The sequence below is a fragment of the Chaetodon trifascialis genome, chromosome 12 (assembly GCF_039877785.1).
Source record: "Chaetodon trifascialis isolate fChaTrf1 chromosome 12, fChaTrf1.hap1, whole genome shotgun sequence".
NCBI classification, from domain to species: domain Eukaryota; kingdom Metazoa; phylum Chordata; class Actinopteri; order Chaetodontiformes; family Chaetodontidae; genus Chaetodon; species Chaetodon trifascialis.
In genome coordinates, this window is record NC_092067.1 from 3,004,672 (window position 1) to 3,012,947 (window position 8,276).

Genomic DNA, 8,276 nt, shown 5'->3' on the forward strand with positions numbered 1-8,276 from the left:
ACAAGCGAAAAAAACCTACAGGGCATGAACTAATCTTTAAAAAGAATCTGGCTCTCCTGCTGCCTTGGTTCTCTTAAGTAGCCCTGAGGAATGTGATTGTGTTGGAGGAGAAAAACACAATTCAATCCAAGTTTCTACCACTTCCCAAAGTATGTCTGACGTTCACTGATAACTTTCAAGCACTGGTTGGTGGATTTTTGAGGCAGTCAGAGGAGGGAAGAGGGCCTGTTGAATGTCAGAGATGGTGATGTAAGTCTAAAGCCAAAGGTCACATGGCGGATGAAGTCACATTCCGCTAATTGAAACTTGAATATCAGACACCAGCAGTGACAGAGAGAAGGGGATTTAACTACAACAGCAAAAACAAATGACCCTGAGGTTCATTTGAGAAGCAGACTAACAGGATAAATATAGCACAATGTTGCCTCTATTGTGATAAAAAGCAGACTAGCTCAGAATAACTCAATTACACGATTTTGTTTCATGCCAAAACCCTGCCTCCTAGTAATTCTGTTTATATGCTAATTATTATACCACATACAATGTGACAGGAAACCCATTTGCTTTCTAGATTATCTGCGCTGACAACATTTTTTCCAGTGTAGGAAGTGCTTTTGTGCCACACATAAGCCATCCAGAGGAGGCTGCAGTATGGTCTCCTCTTTAGCTGCTAAATGCTGGATCCACCAGCTAGTCACTAACTTTACTAACCTGCTCCCTTCCTGCCTCGGACTCCTGATCAGCCCAGCATTCCCAGATTCTGATCAGCTCTGCTACTCACTCCTTGCTTAGCTCAGCCCCAGCTCATATCCCATTACTTTTGCTGAGCAATAAATGGCCTTAAATTCCTTACCTGACTTTGTGTCTGTACCTGGCTTCATTAGCTTAGCCCCTTAACAGTTTATCATGCTTGAATTTCTATCAGAGATTCTAAGGAAAACAAATGAATTGTGAATTGTGATGATTTAGTGTGAACATCACACTAAATCATCAAGATCACATCATAAAGAATGTGGTGACGGAGACATGCGGTTGTTTTTCTTGAGAGGTCTGCTCCACTATGTTTTAATAGTTGTTCTTGTTGTTTTATTGTGGAATATTGTATGTTTGTTTGTTTGTTTGTTTGTTATGTCGTATTTGTTACATTTTAATATCTTCTGACTGGCTGCTACCTTGGCCAGGTCTCTCTTGTAAAAGAGATTTTGAATCTCATCGGGACTTCCTGGTTAAATAAAGGTAATAATAAACACTAAACTTATTTGCTGTTGCATATCAGTAGTGCACAAACATAACTGCAATAGAGTTGTTTATGCAGATATAGCTTTATTAGCAGAAAATTATTGTGACTACTCTCACCCATGCAATCATTTTGTCAATTATTGGCAAAAATCTGTGGGAAAGTACCTGTCTACCTGTCTGAGAAGACCCTAATCATTTCTGTGAAATGAGAAAAGGAAAGCTAATCTGAGCAAGAAACCTCCTCTACAGGTTCTCTGATTGACTGTTTGTTCCATCTATCAAACATGAAGTGTGTGGGCGCCTCGTGGGCTCAGACACAGGTGGCTTCTAACCATCCACTGATGAGACGAGAGGACACTGGGCTTCACAGGGAGAAACAGCAAGTGCAACATCAAAAGTGTCATACAGTACAAACACTTATGAGCAGATTTAAAGATGTGATGCTCAGATTGAAGGTCACAAGCCAGTCAGTTTCATGTGACACCTGCAAGGCGGGAGAAAGAAACGGTAGAGGATGCATGCATTCATGCTGCAAACGCTGGTTCTTTGTTTGACTTTTGGAGACGCTCTGTAACTCTAGTGGTTTGGTCAGAAGGGGCTCCACGTGGCTCTACGTTGTTTCACTTCTAAACTACACACACTTTCACCATCAGTATTGTTACAGTTTGAGTTGTGCACAACTATATACATGGAAAAAAAGGGTTTACACATAACTCACAATCAATGCACATATCGTTGACTACACACCACCTACGCTGGCAGTGTCTCACACACATACGCACAACAAGAATCAACATGACAAATGCAAAACAGGAAGTGGGGGTAGTAATAAATGGCCTGAAGACGGATGCAGTGGCTTAAAGAGTGCAAGGCAGCTACATGAGCATTACAGAAGGACAGTAACAAGACAACAAAACTTAAATGATTTTCCGGTCCATTGGTTTGGCTCTAGAGTATGTTCAGCTGTTTTTCACCCAGTAACATGACTGATTTTTTTCATGCTGAATCACGCACGAAAAATAATAGCGGCAGTAGTCATTGACTTCCCCGTCTGTCCAGTCTACTCATCTGAGCTCCATTCATCTGCATCACAACACCTCCCCCACAACGTATGAATCAAAGAGTTCACAAAAATCAGTCAGGGACGCTCTCCAGAGCCATTGGTAACATTTGTGCACATTTCATAATGGAGCACCCTCATGGCTGGTAAGTGGCTGACAACTCAATTACTGAAAAGAGTGGGATGGGTTTTTGGTTTTTTTTCCAGATGGTGGCCTTGACATCAAACATTTCACTCCTCTATCAGCTGGCAGTCATTTCTGAAAAGTCATACACATGGAGGAGTATTAATGAGCCTCAGACAAGGTGAGTTCATCGAGAAGCATCCAGCTTTCAGGATTTTTGCACAATTGTTACAGAAAGTTTCTGTAACTACTGAGTTACAAAATACAACAAAATGTGTTTTTTGGCACCAAAGAGAACAAAAGAATAAAATTACACATTAAAGTTGCAATACTTGAAATTGCAGTCCTTGCAACACGTGCAATGTCACACAAGAGGTCCCAGAATTCTGAGCCCCATAAAACACTCTTTGAGCTGCTACTTTGTCAGACATGCAACAAGAGAGTAACTGTTGTATCTGTTTACAGTGCAGCCAAACAAAAACACAATTTTTTCATAAAAAAAAGTCAGTCACGAATAGCTACAATTGCAATGGTATGTCATCAAGGAATCAGTCAATCAAGGAATCATGGTAATTTCTTTGTCATTTATAGGCTATACAGTTAATATGCAGATACCTCTACACGTAAACACCCATAAAGACACAATCCTGGGCATCTTTAAACTTAACATTTGGGGAAGTGTAAACAGCAGCAACAAGATAGTGATGATAATAAGGACAGCATCTTAAAAACCTGAAACCTGGGAAATGTTGTCGATCACCAAGCAGAAAGCTTCATGGAAGTAAACACAGAGTCCATCTCCCCTTCTCTTACTGTTGCATCGCATTCTGTGGTATGGAACACGGTCCACCCATCAAGTGCAAAGCTTGATCCATGATGTTCTGATGGAGCCAGAGCTCTCTGAGATGTGGGCACAACCGTCTCTTATTACTCACTGCTGTACCATTCCGCCCATTCCATTTTACTGTGACATGGTCCACATTGAGTTAGCTAAGCTCTTATCCCAACTCCCTTCCCTCTCTTCCTGGGGCGATACCAGGTTACCAATAGTAAACAGTGAGGCTGTTATCAATAGGTACTTGCATCATCGTAACTTTGGTTGGTATCCTGCAGTCTAAAAGCTTCTACACTGTTCAATCCCCTCAATCCAGCTGTTATCACAGACATGTTTGAGCTACAGCACCTCAACTTGACCATGAACTCACCTCTTTTGTCAAGCCGTGATGTTTAACCCACAGGAAGAAGGCTTATGGAAAGTAGCGTTCATTTAAGGACATAAAAACAAGAAATATTAAATGAACAATAATAATAGAAAACTACAATCTTTCAAGGCTTGATTTTTAGTTGTTAGCGTTGTTACAAAAGCCGATGGGATTTTGATTCGTTTTTTTAGTTATGGAACAGATCCCCGAAGTTCTGCTTCCACTTCAGCTCTCTAATGAAATGACTGTGTTATGTTTTTAGTAGAGTTCACCAGAGGGCCTAAAACACGACCCTATGACAGATGAGACAGGAGACAGGCGAGAGTTTAATCATCTAATGACTATAATGCAGGGTATGAGTTTTGATGAGGCAGAATCAACGTGACTGAAGGTGAGTGGAGACCAGTCCAGATTGTTAGTGAGAGCAGACCAACAGGGAATGGGCAACAGCAGGTGAAGGTGAGACACCACGCAGCAAGGCAAAACGATACAATACTGGTTGAAACCCTGGTGCTTAAATACTGTGTAGACAGGGCAATCTTGATTTCTTGATTGAGCACACTTGTGCTCAGGAGGAGAGGAGGTGGGGTCCAACCTGTCGCCACGCCCTGCAGAAACACAGACTTCACAGACAGGGGAGAGACAGACAGGAGACGGGGGGGGGGGGGGGGGGGGGTATGCGGATCTCCACAAACTGTGGAGGTAATTGCTGAACATAAATATGTTGAATGACTATTGCTGCAAAAAATGCAGACCCCCAAAAAATTGTCTTTTATTTTGTGATAATCTTAAGGATTCTAACATATTGCCCTTTAAAGGGCTTTAAAGGGCAATATTTATGAGGTCATGAGAGTTGTTTGTCAGTTTCTCTGTGTCTGGCTGTACTCCACCTTATTGCTCTCTGGTGGTTGAAGTGCTGTAATGTATGCAGGCAGTCCACATACATCACAGCCAGCCAATAATGGGATTTATATTTGGAGTATTGAGCTGCCTGGACTTCCTCTGGAGAAGACGCGTTAGAGTGACTGCTCTGATCTTGCTCCACAGTACAATATCTGGTTTTGATACATCCCAGGAAAGAAATCTATTGGACTGATGAAAAGCCAGTGTCATAATTATTTTATATTACTAACAGAAACAGTTTGTCAATGTTTCTCAGAAACACAGCCTCTTGAGCATCTTGAGGTGAGGTCAACATTAGCAGGGACGAGCAAAAATTGCCAATTAAAATGTATTCTTGGCTTAGTCAGTGCAGACTGATGGAGTTGTCTGCTGCTTTAGAAAAAAATATTTTCCTCAGCTGTTAATCCCATGCACAGGACACTTGTGGCCGATAGCAGAGAAAGTGAGTCACTGATAATCAATGTATTGATCGACTTCACCTTATGTAGGACGTGACATTTGCTAGTCTAATTACATTATGACATATTACTTCCTGTCATCAGGGTGTTAATGCAGCAGCTCACTGTCTGCTCCAAACAGGAGTGAGATGTGAAGTAGCTGACAAGCTGAACTTCACCTGATTTACATTATATATAATGGAGGTGAATATGTACTCTAGGTCACTATGCAGACAGCTCATGGGCCATACTGGACTTCATTTAAACAAGCAATTAATTCAATTAAAACAACATATATAGTCTAAAGTTTCTAAAGATGTTGATATTATGTACAACTGTGCTTTACGTTTTATTACTGGCTGTTGTTCTGTTGTACCACTGCACTTTGTATGCTCCTGCCAAGTAGCAATCACGATGTGTGCAGTTGTTAACAGTGGCTGACTCTTACATAGAAATCTCTCCTTCGGTTGCTGCTAGTACGCTCTATGTTGAATCATCTGAAATCATCTGTTGTACATTCTTTAGTTGATCATCATTAATAGATCATTGTTGATTTTCCACCACCTCTTTCTCTGAGTGCTGCCTTTGTGTCCTAGTTCTTGCAAGACAGGACATTGGTTTGCTCTGAACTACTGTAGAAACATGCAACATGGTGGACTCCATGGAAGAGGACACAGCTCCGATGTAGATATGAGGTAGGGTTTAGGGAAATTTCTAGGGAAGTGAGAATCCTAGGAATACCCATTCAAACAAGTTTCCCAATAAATATAATAACAGGAAAACGGGAAAAACATTTTTTGTGGGGGGTGAGATATTTAGAACATACTGAAATGCATCTTTGGTCCAGTATTTAGCTGAAGTGCTGCAGGCAGTGGCAGCTGCAGTGCTAAATACTGGAATAGTTTAAAAAATTGTTGTCCCCATTAGTCACATGGACAAAAAACATGGGATATAGGGTTCATAAGCACAGATACTATTTGACATAAATTTCTCCCATTTGTCTTGGACATTGAAATCAGTCAGGACATGTGGACCAGCAGCCAACCTCTATTTTGGAATCTGTTTCAGGTTAATAGAATGGCTTTGAAAACACCAAATTGCTTACTGTAACAAATTGACAGTATTAACTATAGCTAACATTATACCTTAGCATTCACAGGAGTGTGTACGTCTGTTGGTGGGGTAAAAAATGTTTCATTTTCAGGTTAAATATTAATCCTTATTATACACTATTGAAAACATCATATATATATATATATATGTGTGTGTGTGTGTGTGTGTGTGTGTGTGTGTGTGTGTGTGTGTGTGTGTGTGTGTGTGTGTGTGTGTGTGTATGTGTGTGTGTATGTATATGTATATGTATGTGTATATATATGCCTAAATCCTACATACTGGTTCTTTAAAGCAATCTTTGGCATTGTTAACAAATCAATAGAGCACGACAACAGTATTGGTTGTGCATAATCGATCTTAAAATGTCACAAACAGGTAGGATCAATAGCTATAGCAGTTAAATTTGATAAATGTACATAATTCATCCACCAACCTTTTTACAGCCTTCTCCAGCCCCAGGGCCTTCATATCATCCCTGACTCCTTCTCTTGAAAGGAGGAGAGTGGCATCATCCACAAACTGAAAAAAGTCAACTTCTGGACTGCTGCTGAATGCAGACTACAGATTGTTCAGCTGGTGAAGGCATCTAACTTACAATGGTGGTTGATATGACACAGCCTTTTTGTGGCTCTGAGCTTCAATATTATTAAGAACATGCTGCTTTATGTGAATATGCTAAACATTCATACAGTTCATTACTAACTTTTTCACTATTTTCAATCAAACACAAAAATTCTCACATGGTGTGACTGTCCCACGTGTGTCTCACAAAGTTTAAACTTGAATACAACTAAGAAAATAAAGGCAACTTTCTTCAATAAAGTATAGACTGTTGTGAGTATGCTCTTTTCAAAGACATGGGGTAACATTTTGAGTCAGCTCTCATCAAAAAGAACTGGTCTTTAAAAGGATGTCATATGCTGTGACATATGTTGATATTTAAATTGTTTGCAGACCCTTGAGAGGAGAGGTGCTTGTTAGACCAGAATGTACAGAAAACGTCTAAGAAAGACATGGAGGGTTTACAAGGTGAGTTGTCTGTTGTCATTTTTTCAATAAATCAAATCTTTTTGGCACTCCCACATCAGTACGCTTTCCAAGTGTCTTCTAGTAGGATGGTTTTACATAAAACAGCCAAAGATGGATGTCTTTTATGTTACCATGTTGCAGTGGGTATGCTATTTGGATGCTAGTGTATAACTGCAAGGCCCAACATGCTAAGTGCATGAAACCTCATATGGTGTGACACTGCATCATATAGTGTAACAGTTTCTGCACTTCATATGATCCATTTGCCACACCATATGATATGAACTGTATTTTCCCACATGCCACATAAGATTCATTTGAGCTAATAATTTATGATGCAGGGAGAGAATTCCAAAGGCCCTTGAAGTCTTTCACAAAGTGGTGAACCTCCAGCAGCTGTGACTTATGACTCTTCCATTGGGAACAAAGGTGGTGTTGTTAAAGATGGTCAAAGTCCACAGACAAAGGAGGTCAGGTTGCTTTGATGGGTCAACAAAATATCTGAATTTCTCAAGGAGACTGCAGTTTGATATCTTTTTCTGGCCAACGGTCAGTGCTGTTCTCCTTTAGTTATGACCATGATCATTAAACTTAAAGTTGTAATCCATAAGATTTCAGTCCTGGTTCAGTTGGCGACAAATGATGGAGGCAGCAAAACAAACTATTTTTAAGAAAGAAGTCAGGAAATTAATTGACCTTTTTGCTGCATACAGAGTCAGTGGACAGCAGGGCACAGTGAGAAGTTGTTGAGAAATTGGAGGTGTGCAACCTGTTGCCTACAGATCTACTTGTAACAGCTCACTGTGGCTGCTCCTTTCTGTTCCATCACTTCCTGCAATATTTCAAACTGATCCGCTGTCAAAAATGCTGCAAATGATTGTTTGTGTTGTTTTGTAGACACATTTTGACAATAACAGTCAGTGCTAATCGCACTGTCAAACAACATTTTATTTCCTGTCACGCCCTCATGATAAATAGTGTTTGAACTAGTTTCACTGCTTTTAATGTGAAGCTGCAGCAATAGGAAATGTTGGGTTTTCATTTATGGTTGTTGAATACAGCCTTCTTTTCCAGGAATGTCACCACAGACAGCCAGTGAGCCACAGGTTCAATCAACATTGGGTTAAATCATTCGGCAAGAGATTGTGATTTAACAGACATTTATTCCA